Genomic DNA, 15,016 nt, shown 5'->3' with positions numbered 1-15,016 from the left:
GTTGGTGGGGAGGCGCCCAAGGGTCCGAGGCCTTCTGGGTGGAGGTGCTCCTGCTTCTGCGTGGGCCTTGGCCACCCTCACTGGGCCAGGCGTCCTGGGCAGGGAATGGGAGCAGGATGGTGGTGGGGAGGCCAAGGAAGGGGGGGCAGCAAACACCTGGCCGGGGCTGAGCTCTGGACTGGGGGTTAATGCCTCCCCACCTCAAACGGAAGCTTTAAGAAGGGTGGGAAGGAGGAAAGAACTTTATAAAGGAGTCAGTAGAGAGCAGAGTTAAAGAAGGAAAGAGGATGTATGAGTGAACTGTAGGAGCTATAATGAAAATCAAGTATAGTTGTGTACTGGGGACAGATTTTAAAAGTAGGAGTCAGAAAAGAAAAAAGATAAATGATAGTGAATAATTAGGCAGGTAGATAGATATTAAAACAGTGGAAGTAAGTATATAAGAATGTATGGGAAAGGTAGGATGAGAGAGAAAGAGGGAGGGAAGAAAAGTTTTAAAGGGGAGCTGGTAGAGCTTAAAAGGAGAATGGGAAGAAGGAAGAAATGGGGGAGGGAGCAAAGCAGGTCCGAGGGAGGAAGTGAAGAAAATAATTAAGGTGGGAAGGAAGGAAAAGGGAAAGGAGGGGAGGGGTAGAGATAAAGGAAAGGAGGAATGTGGGGAGGGAGGGCAAGTAGGAGAAAGATGGGAAGAAGGATGATGGAACAGAAGTAGGAAATAAGGAGGAAAGAAAAGTTTATAACTGATGAGTCAGTAGGAAAAAGTGTTACATAAAGGAGAGAGAAAAATTGTGTGAGAGGGAGAAGCCAATAAGGAAGTCAAATACAATTGTGTGTGAAGGGGATAAGATTTTTTTAAAAAGTTAATAGCGATGACCAAGCCAGCAGGGGAGGGCAGTTAGGGGGATCAGGCAGGCAGAGCTGTTAGGGCAGGCAGGCAGGTGAGTGGTTAGGAATCAGAGGTCCCGGATTGCGACAGGGATGTCCAACTGCCAGTTTAGTGGGATTGGGCCTAAACTGGCAGTTGGACATCCCCTAAGGGCTCCCAGATTGAAGAGGGTGCAGGTCAGGCTGAAGGACCGCCCCCCCCAAGCACAAATTTCGTGCACCGGGCTCTAGTAAAAATATTTAAAAATTTAAATTGCTTCCTCTACCCTCAAAAAGTTTAGCTTCTACACAACATTATGTTCAAGTGTGGCTCTGTATTTCCTCAATATTGCTGATCTTTCAAGAACTTCCAATTTCATATTTTTAAATTATGTAACACAAACCAACCATCCACAAAAGCCATTTCGGAGCATGTTCCATGCATCTACTTAAATACCTTTATCCTTTCTATCTTACATTATATGAATGCTTACGGATTATCTGCTAAATGCCAGTGTGTTAACAAAGCTAATCATCCAGTGGGGGAACAAACGAGAAGAAGCCCACTGCGCGCTATTAAAGGAAAAAGCAGGTGACAATTCTGCAGTGCATGGAAAGGCCACTGAATTCAAATTCCAGGGCTCAGGAATAGCTGTTATAGTGGTCATCTTCCGGTTCTGCCTGCCCAACATCCTTTTTCCTCATTTTGAACACTAACACCTGATCTCCCTTTAAAGACTTCTCCCACTTCCCTACAGTTTGGGTACTCTCCCATTAATCACCAAGGGCAGCCCTCTGTTCATGTTATGCATCTGTGACTCCAGGTAGACCAACCACTAGGTGTCTTCCCCCAGAAATACAAATCCTGACATCTTACCTAATAATAGAGAAACATGTAAATTGACCATACCTCTGCTATGCCCACAGCCAATCAGAGAGTATGCAAATTAACCCAACAAAGATGGTGGTTAATTTGCATACATACCTGGGTCCTGGGAACCTCCTCGGCACCCAGGTCACTTCCAGCCGACCATTGGAGAGGCGGGATGGGGGGGAGGGGCCTTCCAAGCCTAAAGCTTGGGGCAGAGGCTGTAGGCTTGGGAAGGGGCTAAGCCTGCAATTGGAGGGGCGAGGGGGCCCACTTCCCAAGCCTAAAGCCTGGGGCAGAGGAGGCTTTAGGCCTGGGAAGGGGCTGAGCCTTCGATCAGAGGGAAGGGGAAAAAAATCAATGGAAACATATTCTCAGGTGAGGATAAAAAGAAAAATAAAGAAAGAAATGTCATATCCTATGAAAGACACATCTTGAAAATGCCTAAAGAAAGTTGTCATTTTTTCATGGTGAAGGGACTGGAATCCGTGTTGATGAAAATACCTTGGCAGCTGCGGTGACGGGCAGTGGCTACAGCAGCGGGGTGATGGGGCTAGTGCCTTCCCGTGATCAGCCCAATCGCCTTCCGCAAACGGAGGCCAGACTGTGGCTTAGGCCCGCTCCCAACGGGGAACGGGCCTAAGCCATCAGTAGGACATCCCCTGAGGGCTCCCAGTATGTGAGAGGGGGCATGCTGGGCTGAGGGACCCCTCCCCAGTGCACAAATTTCGTGCACCAGGCCCCTAATACTGATATAAGATAAAAAATGGTTGGAGGTTTTCCAATGGCAGAACCTTGGAGAAACAATACACTGGTTCCTACCACTTAGATTCCAGAACTGTCTTCATTCCTTTCTCTCCCATATCCTGATTTTCTTGTAACCCATGAAAGTATATTTGCTTCTGGGTGAGAAAGTAGCAGTTTGAGCACTTATTCATAAAGATGCCTTTTAACAATTGATCACAAGATCAAGGGGAATAGTGGACTATATTTGAAGCTATGAGACTTGGTCATAAAAGACCCTATGCACAAATGAGCCTGGTTGATCACTCTCTAAAATAGCATTTCCAAACTGTGAAATCAATATTTACAGAGAGAGAGGAAAGAGTTAATGATCAAAAGTTTTAGAAACACTATGCTAATATAAAGCAAAACTAGCTTCCTTACTGAAGGACTTCTCAGCTCTTTTGCATTTTCCTGTGAATCTACAAGAGGGTCTATGCTATGTAGTAAATATAGCCTCTGAGTAAAACAAGAACCTCAAGACACTACAGAATTTACTTGTAGGAAACAAACTAAGTAGAGAATGGATTAGAATGGAAATCAATTACAATGTGAAAATTATCAGAAATTATGTATAACAATTGATGTGCTGATAAACTTTTTAACAGCTAGATCTCAGAGGGGAATATATACATGCCCGTATGTACAAATGTAAGTTTATCATAAACTAGAGGCCTGATGCATAAAATTCGTGCAAGAGTAGGCCTTCCTTCCCCCAGCTGCCGGCACCAGCTTCCCTCTGGCACCTGGGACCTGTGCTTCCCTCGCAGCCCTGGCTTCGTCCGGAAGGTCATCCGGAAGGATGTCCAGAAGAATGTCTGGGCTAATTAGCATATTATGCTTTTATTATTACAGATAGTACTCATATAAACAACAAATATAATAATAAACAAATAAATAATAATAAAATACACAGCACTCTTTATTTTAAGTTTAATATGGACAATTAATTCTCACAGAACTCATATCTGTAACCAAGCTATAGGTAAAGTAATGAACAAGCATAGTTCCAAAGTGAATGTGGATTGATTTTTGTTTTTTAGCAAGCAAGATGAAAGAGAAACAACAAGGAGGTGTGCCAAAACATTTTGAGCAAATGTGTGTTGAAGTAGATAATAGTTTTAAATACAGGGTGACTATTTCTTCAACTTTCCATGCTTTTCACTATGTAATAGTTACACATGTGACATATTTTCTAAAATTAAATTTGCATTTTCTCCTTCACTTTTTTAAGTCTAGACAACCAGCAAAACAACAAGCCCTGCTTTTTGTGTCTTCTGATTTTCATGGTGTAAATATTCTCACCATGCTCAATTTGAGGTTATGAGCACAAAGGCACTGAACACATGCAGAGTGGAAAGAGATACACAGAAGCATGCCATTATGTAGTATTGTAACCACATAGATACAATACAGTAGGTCCTCGGGTTATGTGGGAGATCCGTTCTTACGCGATTTTCACCGTAAGTCGGAACCCACCTACATAAGCACCTACATCATTCACATGGAGCACATACACAGGAGTAATGAAGTGAAACAGTAAAAAAAAATTTAAAAAAAGATAACAATTCCTGACCTTTACTTGTGGTAAATAACTAATAAAAAACATAAAACACATATGTACATGCGTCAAAATGACAGAACTTTTTCTTTTTTTTTATAAATAAATGGGAGATGGCGACATAATCATGAAACAACAGACATCGAGTATGACATAACCAGAGGACTGCCTGTAGATGTAAATAACCTCAAGGGCATAAGTAATTACCAAATGTAATAAAGTAGGAAGAAATGAGTTTTGAAAATTCATTACCTTTTAAAACTATAATTTAACTATCCTATATAATAAAAGCCTAATATGCTAAGTGTCCAGTCATCCAGTCGTCCATTCAACCAATCGAAGTGTAATATGCTAATGATATGCTAAGGCCGCTCAACTGCTCGCTATGATGTACACTGATCACCAGGGGGCAGATGCTCCAACCGGTAGGTTAGCTTGCTGCTGGGATCCGGCCAATCAGGACTGAGTGAGACGGGCTGTACATGCCCTGGAGCCCTCTCGTGGTCCCTCCCAGCTGGCCAACCTCCTGCATCCCTCCCTGGCCTGATTGTGCACCAGTGGGGTCCCTTGGCCTGGCCTGTGCCCTCTCGCAATCCGGGACCCCTTGTGGGGGTGTTTAAGAGCTGGTTTGGGACCGATCCTGCAGGCCAGGCTGAGGGACCCCACTGGTGCACGAATTTGTGCACTGGGCCTCTCGTATTAATATGATTTAATATTTAACAACTGTATTCAACAGCCAGCTCATTAAACTCCTGAACATTGGAGTGATCTCATCCAGAGGGCAACAGGGGCCATTCTCTACTTCAGTCCTTTTACCAAAAGACCAACTAGCAACTATCCACAGAAAAGACACCACTGTAAAAATTCTAGAATCTGGGGGTGACACTAGAAGGACCATGTTAGAAGGGTTGGAGGAGTGGCTATATTTGAACCAAACAGTCCCCCATACCAGCACAGCGCCATATGGACAGGGCCTCCCTGAGCCTAAGGTTTCTCCAGTGGGAAAAACAGAACCCATGGGGGACATCCAGTATCCTCAGCATTCCAGGATCTTCCTGAGAGGCCCACTCAGGTCTCACCTCATGATGATTATGGGGGGAATCTTTGGTGCTCACTCACTGAAGATCAGAAGGAGCCTGAGATAGTATGAGATGACACACCACCCATGTGACCAGAAAGCACTTTTCACCTCTGAACATCGTTTGGATCTAGTATTCTCTGAAACTCACCTGAGAAAATATTGCTTTAAGGGAGCCCTCACAAAGCATAAGCAGTACGCTGTGTTCTTTAAACCTCTTTACTTTCGTACCTAACATCAAAAAAATATCATGTAGTCCCCATTTATATATATACAATTTGTTTAAAGAATAATTTCCTTTTATATTCATATTAGAATCTTTAAATATAGCTCTTGACATACAAAAATAGCCTTTAGAGTTTAAAATATCCATTGAATTGCTTGTGTTAAGCTCAATTAATGTTTATGTTATAGTGAACTGGTTCAAGTCAAATAAAATATTTATATAATATAGAACACACAAAAGTTACTCATCAGATTAAAAAATAAAACATATTTACAAAATATATCTACCCTGAAAATTATGATTCTAGGGATTTCAATTTAGACAAAAGTAAATGTCACTTAAATGACAGCAGTTGCTTAAACCAGTAATGAAAGGAAGACATTGAAAATTCCTTTTGAAACAAGGCGAAAAAAAAGTCTTAAGTTTCTTGCTGGGGTCCTGGTTTTCAGTAATTGGTTCATTTGGATGTTAGGTCAACCCTGCTGGTAATTCATTTCTAAATTTAGATTGTAGTGGTAGAGAGAAATCCAGCCAACAAGGGAGAATATTGAGAAAAACTTCTTGCTAGGTAGTCATTGCTATAGCTGAATAAGGTGTGCGAGGAAACGTGCTGGTGGGAAATAAACTCACAAGGTGGGAAATTCAGGATCCCCATATATTCCTGGAGGAAGGGATTCAAAATCACATCCCCTCCCCGTGAACAGTTTCCATGGTACCACTGGACTTCATATTGGAATGGGAGGCAGGTGAACATAGCTTAAGACAAAAGGTGAGAGTCTAAAGGTGGGGAGCGTCGGGCCCGAGAAATCATTTGGTCCAGCCCTGCCAAGGCATTAGGGATGAGTTAATTAAATGTTTGACCACATATAGAAGGCTAATTTTTAACTTGCTAATTTTGTATGGTCCGCGAATGATGTTATAAATATCCAAATGGCCTTTGGCAGGAAAAGGGTTCCCCACCCCTGGAAACAAACAGAGAGAAGCCCTCCTTGTAGGAGATCAAGTCATTCATAGGGGAGAGACCACAACGAAAAGCTTGCTGCCAAATGCTGTTTGAAAAGCCACTCTCAAAGCAATGGCTTTTATGACTTCTATATGTTTATAATGGCATCCATGAACTCATCATTTTTCTGAAAACATGGATTTCTCTTTTCTAACTCTTTCAAGGAAGTATATTTCATACTCAAGTACAAAGCTGATTATATCCAGCTTTTCCTAAGTTTCCTCCACACTTGGAGCTTTTGATGACACTATCTCATCTGATCACCCCCCATCGACCCAAGGTCCCAGCCCCTCCTTTTTTTCTTTTTCTTTTTTTTTTTCAGTGCCTCATTGAGCCGAGGCCAGGGCCAGCTGGAAGCAAGTATCTAGGATTTATTTATCTTCTATAATTGAAACTTTGTAGCCTTGAGTGGAGGGCAGGGCCAGCCAGGGTGGGCAGGAAGCTTGGCTTCCTCCATCGCTGGGGCAACCCAAGCCTCCTGCTAGCTCCAGCTCCGTGGCCGGCCGCCATCTTGGTTGGGTTAATTTGCATACTCACTCCTGATTGGCTGGTGGGCGTGGCTGGTGACATAGAAGAGTGATGGTTAATTTGCATGTTTCTCTTTTATTAGTGTAGATTCCACAAGTTCTCATGTGTCATTTTCATTATCTTTCAATTTAAAATAATTTTAGCTTGCATTGTGACTTCTACTTTGACCCATGGACAATTAAAATTATCTGTTTAACATATGGGGATTTTTGTGTTTTTATTATTTACTAGAGGCCCAGTGCACAAATTCATGCACATTGAAAGGAAATTAATTAGAAGAAATATTTTAATATTGCTATTTGCCCTTTCTCTATAATAGAAGTGTCAACCAAATTTATGATCAACAATGATAGATGGACACATGCGTGCGATTGGCGCCAAGCGAGAGCTTTATATATGTAGATAAACTTGCTTACTTAGACCTGCTTTCTGATTTAGCTAAACTTTCTCATTCACTATTAAAATATCACCTTTCTGTTGAAAGGACTAAGAGTATGTACTTTTAACATATATTTTAAGTAACATACTGGAGAGTGCTACCTATTATCATATGAAAGATCAGCAAATTTAGAGTATTTGTGTGTTTATAAAAGAACAAAGCATAAGTCATCTTTTAGCTTTTCATCTCTTTTAGGTAACTTGCCACAGGATCAAGAATGAACTTCCATGTGGTTAAAATTCTTTCATGGTCACTCTCCATCTCATTACAAACACCATGAAGATGAAATATTTAAAGGTCTCAGTTTTTAAAATAATTAACCAATCAATGATATCATGCAGCACTTTGGTCATATCTAACTTCAACATCTTTGCCTCAAGGCTTCGCTAAAAATGTTACAAGAAGTGAATTTCACTTGTGGTTCATTCTCTTGGTTTTTACCCCCAGAATCTTTTTTTTTTTTTTAATTCTAGTCAAAGCAGAATTAATTCTAGTCTAAACCTACCTAGCTTTTCGAGAAAATAATTAGTTTAAAGAAGTCAATTAATCCAACAAAAATATCTGACTTACTATATTATTTTTTTATGAATCACAAAGTTTTTTAGTTTTCTTAACTGAAACAGAACCTAATAAATACCATCAACTGAGATATTACAAAGCCATCTGTACATTCAGGCAATTATATAGCACACATTCCATGTTTCTTCTAATACTTGTTTCTTCAAGTGATCAGCAGTGTTTTCTCTGGGCTTTCCAATAGTATTTGCTGGCAAACAAATGCATATTAGTTTACTGCCATATTGTTTGCCATTTATAACACTTGTTTTTGATGTGTTGGTGTTTTTTTTTACCATAGCTGCAAGAACAAAGTGTTTCCAAATTTGTGGAATCTGTTTTGCTATTAATAACTATTTACTTGTTCACTTAACAAGTACACTGTCTACAATATGCCACACACTATTCCAGGCTGAGGATACAGCAGTGAACCACAAGGAAAAAACGATGCCTGCACTCAGAAAGCTAGTCTTTAAACCCCAAATGATATTTCTAAATGTTTAACATGAAGTTAAGGAAACTGTAGCAAAAACTTAGGTATCTCATGATTTTAAACATCACTGAAAAAGTTTACAAGTTTTTCTTCATGTTTTGGTTGCTTTATTTTTAATTGTCTAGTTAACTGCTTTGTCTTATTACCATTAGATCATATCTCAAGCACAAAAACAAACTTAGGGTGAGATTCATCATTAACATTAGTAGTTGAAAATTTGTTTTTCAATAGTCATTTTCTTACATTATTGTCTCATTAGATCATTGTTGTGTTCCTTCATATTGTCATTGTCACCAGTTTCTTGGTAACTGTGTTTGTATTATAAAGATGAAGTTTAATCCATGCTGTCTCTATAAATCAGAGCTCAAGCAACAAATAAACCACTGTACTTATTTTGGCAGAGACTGTAATAAAGGAAATTGGTTCAAGAGGTATTAGAGGACTTAAAAGGAATAAAGGGACACTGTGGTCACAGAGATGGGACACTGTGGTCACTGAGATAGTAACTTCAGGAACAGGTTCCACGCCTGGATCTAGAGATGGAAGAGAAGAAGATGAGGTAACAGACCTAGGATCTGACAGAGGCTGGGGACCTGGGAAACAGACCTCTGAGGAGGTGCCAGACTGGTTCCTCAGGCACTTGGAGGTAGGGCGCAGAGGTAGGACAGAGTCCGAGGGGCAGGTGCTGCCTCTGGCTGGCGCTGCCACCTCTGAGGGGCATGATGAAGCTGGTTTGAGAGTGGAAAGAAGCTGGGGCAAACCCACCGGGGTGACAATAGCAAAAACAGCAGGCAAATAGGAAGGAGCAAATTCTTGCTCCGTCCTCCTGCCTTTCAGGTTGGCAGAACCTAACAGGGAAGCAAACTGACAATGCAGAAATGTGGTTTTTAGCACCCCAACCCCCATGTCACAGAGCGAAGAAGAGTGTAGGACAAGAAACAATAGCATACTACCCAGAGGTGCTTCTGCAGAAATATTTTTATACCACTGTCCACTTTTTGAGGGATGGTTTATTTAAAATTAGGTAATATAATTCATAAAATCACAAAACCAGACCATGTAGGCTGCATTATGTCACAATGCATTTGAAGAAGAAAAATGCCTGTGAGCATTACAGTGTCCAACCCTGTGTATGAAGTTCCCACCTCAAAACATGACATGTCACCATCCAACAAGCGTACCAAGAATGAAGGAGCCAATGCCAATTGAGTAATGGGTATTAATAATGATTAGTGTATTTTATTTTTAATGTAAATATTAATTGATGTACTAATTTTTATTAACCACACTAATTGGAAGAGCATGTAAAAATGGCTGCCCCTCCCTTTGGGAGACCATAAAACTAGTCCAGGGGTTGGAAAACCAGGGGCTTATGAACCAAATCCTGCCAGCTACCTGTTTTTTAGATAAAGTTTTATTAGAACACAACTATGTTCACTTGCATATCGCCTATGACTGCTTTCACACTATTACAGTAAAGTTGTATAATTGCAAGAGACCATATGTCCTGCAAAGCCTAACATAGTTGCTATTTGGCCTTTTAGAGGAAAAGACAGCAACATCTAATAGAATTTTCTGCAATGATGGGAATGTTCTGCATCTGCAATTTCAATTACAGGAACCACTAGCCACAGGTGGCTATTGAGGACTTGAAATGTAGCTAGTAGAACTGAGGAGCAGAATATTTAATTTTAACAGCCACATGTGGCCAGTGGCTACTGCACTGGAAAAGTGACTGCTCTTGAGCCATGTAGAATTGATTTTTTATTATACTTCAGTCTTGGAGGAGGTATAGAAGGAGTGTGTTGGCGTTGGTATGTCCCTGTGGTAGACATTACTCACACACTCCAATATCTAGGTCTCTTAACTGTCCCAGGGCATAGGGGATTATGATCCCTAACCTCTTGGAAGTTAAGTGTGGCCATCTGACTAGTCCTGGACAATAAAATGGGAAGCAGAAATCATGTGGACCCAGGCCAAAACACATGTATGCCAGTGCGCAGCTCTCCGACGATCTCTTACCCAACTGAGGCAAACCCCAACACACTATGCTAAGAAGTCAGTGTCAGAAGGTGATGGTCTTGCCTCTGACACTGACTGATGGCTGCATAGAGAAAGGCACTCCTCCAGCCCTCACTGGATATGTGGCATGAATGATTAGTGAATATTGTTGTCTTAAGGAACTAATGTTTGAATGTTGTTTTTCACCCCAACATAGCTTAGCCCTGGCATAATACCCTAATAATTGGATTCAAATGGCCTCAGAAAACCCTCTCTACCCTCTTTACCTATATCTGCCAAATAAAGTCAGAGGTATATCACACAAGCCCGGGAGACAAGGCTGCCAAAGGGATATTCCATTAGGTCTGAATTTCCTTAGAAATAGTGACTTCTTGGAGCTCTGTGCCACTGTGATTTGGAGTAGGCTTGTCACCTGATGCAATCAATGACTTTTAAAGGCCTGTCCTTCCTTGTACAAGGGTAGGAAGGAGGGACCCGCTTGGGAGTCAGACAGGCCCAAATTTGAGTCCTGACTTTGCCATTTAGCAGCTATATGGCTATGGATGAATCACTAGGCTTCTTTAAGTTTCACTATCTCTTGTTTGAAATGTATATAATTGTAACACCTTTTCCTGATTGGCACAGCACTGGCAATGATTTGTAAGGACTGCTACTGTGCCCCTCAGGACTGCAAACACTCCCTATGCCTCAAAGCACTGCTGCTTGGCCCAGCTGCTCCCTTCACTGGAGACTTCCTCAGCATTCCACACTGCCTCTTCTGAAATCTAAGTCTTTCTGACTTGGTAACCCTTTCTTTTGCTGTGTCAGTTGACCATGATGTCTCCCTCTTCTTAACTTTGTCTCTTAACACTTGATAATTATCCAAATCCAGCCTCCAATCAAATACCAACTTCTCAATGAAAACTTTCCCCATCTGCAACAAAGTCCACTCTCTTCTTCCCACTCTGTTTCTGCTCTGAGCTCTCATGGTACCACGCATGGCTTTTGTCATCACATGTGCCATAACTCCATTGTTGTTATTCATTCATTCTCTTACCAGCTCATTAATGGCAAGGCTGTGGCTCTCCTAGCCTCCCCTCCATATCTCTGACTCCCAGTCTGTTCTAAACTTAGTAGAATTCCTGGCATACAGAAGACCATCAGTAATCATGAGAAGCAAGGAGGGAAAAGAGAAGGAAGAAGAAAAAAGACAGGAAAAAAAAAAAGAAGGGAATGAAGGGGAAAGCAAGAAAGGAAGGAGGAGCAAGAAAAATGAACCATTAGGCAGCCCTGACTTCTACCAAGTAGAAAATACCTGTAACTATAGTTTCCCCTTCCAAGAAAAGCCTTGCTTCCTTTTAAAGAATTAGTTCAAAATCTTTCTGAGTCATGCAGAATTTTTAAAGACTTTCTTGAGTTGACAGATAATCTATAAAAGGAAAGAGTTCATTGTAAGTTGATGAAACAGAAGCAGATTCTTTTCTTCCTCTTAGCTTTCATGCCCATATTTTCATCATTATTTATATGTCATTAATCAGTTAACTACAAAAGGCAGTTTAAGAGGTGAGAGGGACTATATTTGGTTACAGGTATTATTAATGTCACATAAAAAGGAATCAGCAAAGATCTAATAGCTGAGGTCCAACCCTAGCAGAGAAGAGCTTTCATAAAAAGCATGTGGGACCTTCTTTATTACAACCGTGCTATCTCTTTGGAGAAAAAATTGGCCCCAGCAACCCACAAAAATAAAATAAAACATTAAAAATTAAAAAAAATCAAACCCTATGACATGTAGCTTAAAAATGGAAGGAGAATCTTATAAACATTTGGGTGGGGGGGGGCACAAAAGATTGTAGCCAGTGAAGTTACCAATTTCTCCTTGCTGCTGCCCCAAATATGCTACTGGGTCAAGTCCATGGCAGCTACAAAGGAAGGTTATTTCTCCCAGTAAAGGGCATGGGAGTAATGATGAAAAAGAGAAAGAAATTAATATTGGTTATGACACTCAAGGAAAATCATTGCTGAATTATATATACCTAAGTTGGAATGTTCCCTTGCTCTTTTTATCAGTCAAGTAGTCTAAAAAGAAAATCATAGAATTTCCTCCCTCCTGCCAAGAGGACAGCTTCTCTGAAAAAAAAAAAAAAAATGGCCTTAAGAGATAAAGGTCCAGAAGTCTCTAAGGAACAGCGCATAAGATGAGGGTTAGTTGGGGTGGAAGTTTAGATGAGAAGTATTTCCAGTTGTGTAAAAAAGTCAGCACTATCAAATTGCTTTGGGACACAAGTAGTCAACAGAAAATTATCTGTCATCCTGAGCAACCCTTCTGTGATTTTACAGAGGACAGACAGTCTCTCAATTTGTAAGATGGTCAGTCAGCAATCGTGTGCAGTCAACCACACTCTCTCCCTTCAAAATAATGAAAGAGACGAAAGTTCAAGATAAAGAGGTCAAACTCAACCCATTCAGCATCTATGGAGGATTTCCACTTTTTCATTAAGTGAATTGCACAGATTGGGTCTCAGCCTAACCAAGTGAAGTTTTCCTGAACTGTTGAAAATCGTCATGTGCTGATGGTTTGGATTCAGCATTCACGAGGTGAAAGAGAAGCCAAATCCTTGTGACCATAATGCATTGCTCTCGGGACACAGAGAGAGATTTTCTGACCCCATTCATCAGTGAGCAACTAGATGGATGATTGAACAAACCAGAACTCTATAGGTTTTCACCTCCACGGAAATCAACTGCTATAATTCTCAGAAGACTAAGGATATTATTCTAGAGAAGTTCTAAGTGCAAGCCCTGTGCCAACTGCAGTGAGACAAGATGCTATCAGATATGCTAGACAGCAGTGGGGAAAATTACTGTCATAGACTAGTATTCTCCATTAGAAGGGCAAATTGTTGAATTAAAGTAAAGTCAAAATAACTAAATATAATAAAACACAGTACAATTGGCTCTACTATAAATCACCTCAGACCTCCCAAAATACAGTAAGATATGAAGTAGAAATCTGAGAACATTTTAGTTATCTTTCTAAGACTACTGCAAATCTAGCCTCTGTACTCTGGCCTTATAATTGGGATAATCACATGTCCTGATTTGCCTGGGACAATTTTGGTTTCTGCCTATTGGCCCAGCATCATTATTAATAGTATCATCTTTCAAACTGAAAGAGATACAAATAAATGCAAGCATATACCATGCTCATGGGTAGAAAGCACTAACGAAATTATAATGTCCATACTACAAAAAGTAATCTATAAATTCAATGCAATTTCTATCAAAATACCAAGGGTATATTTTATACACGTAGAAAAAATAATCCAAAAATTTATATGGAACCACAAAAGACCCTGAATAGCAACAGTAATCTTGAGAAAGAACAAAGTTGGAGGTATCATGCTATCTAATATCAAACTATACTACAAGGTCATAGTAATTAAAACAGCATGGTACTGGCATAAAAACCAATATACAGATCAATGGAACAGAATAGAGAGCTCAGAAGTAAGCTGACGTCTGTATGGTAGATTCATATTTGACAAAGGAGGCAAGAACATACAATGGGGTAAAGATAGTCTATTCAATAAACTGTGTTGGAGAAATTGGACAGAAATGTGCAAAAAAATAAAACTAGACCATCTTCTTACATCATACACAAGAATAAACTCAAAATGGATTACAAAATTAAATGTAAGACTCGAAACCATAAAATTCCTAGAAGAAAACATAGGCAGTAAAATCTCAGACATTTCTTTTAGACATATTTTGTTCTGACATATCTCCTCAGGCAAGGGAAACAAAAGAAAAAAATAAACAAATGGAACTACAACAAACTAAAAAAGCTTTTGCACAGCAAAGAAAACCATTGACAAAACAAAAAGACAACCTACTAAATGAGAGCAGATATTTACCAATGATATATCAAGTAACAGGTTAATATCCAAAATTTATAAAGAACTCATGCAATTCAACACCAAAAGAACAAATAATCTAATTAAGAAATAGGCAGAGTTCCTGAATAGACACTTCTCCAAAGAGGAAATACAGATAGCTAATAGACATATGAAAAGATGCTCAACATCATTAATAGTCAAAAAAATGCAAGCTCAAAACCCAATGAGATCTTACCTCAAACCTGTGAGAATGGCTATTGTCAACAAATCAACAAACAATAAGTGTTTGCAATAATATGGAGAAAAGGGAAACCTTGTGCATTGTTTTTGGGAATGCAAGTTGGTGCTGCCACTATGGAAAACAATATGAAAGGTCCTCAAAAAATTAAAAATTAAACTATCTTATGACCCAGCAATTCCACTTCTAGGTACTAATCTGAAGAAATCTAAAACACAAATTTGAAAGAATACATGCACCTCTATGTTCACTGAAGTGTTATTTATAATAGCCAAGGTATGGAAAAACCAAAGTGTCCATCAATAGATGAGTCAATAAAGAAGTGGTGGTACATATATACAATGGAATATTACTCAGCCATAAAAATAGAATGAAATTTTACCATTTGTGACAGTTGACTAGACCTAAAGAGTATCATGCCAAGTGAAATAAGTCAGTCAAAGAAAGAAAATGCCATATAATTTCACTTATATGTAAAAT

The sequence above is a fragment of the Eptesicus fuscus genome, chromosome 15, assembly GCF_027574615.1.
Source record: "Eptesicus fuscus isolate TK198812 chromosome 15, DD_ASM_mEF_20220401, whole genome shotgun sequence".
In the NCBI taxonomy this organism is placed as follows: Eukaryota; Metazoa; Chordata; class Mammalia; order Chiroptera; family Vespertilionidae; genus Eptesicus; species Eptesicus fuscus.
This window is presented reverse-complemented; position numbering follows the sequence as displayed.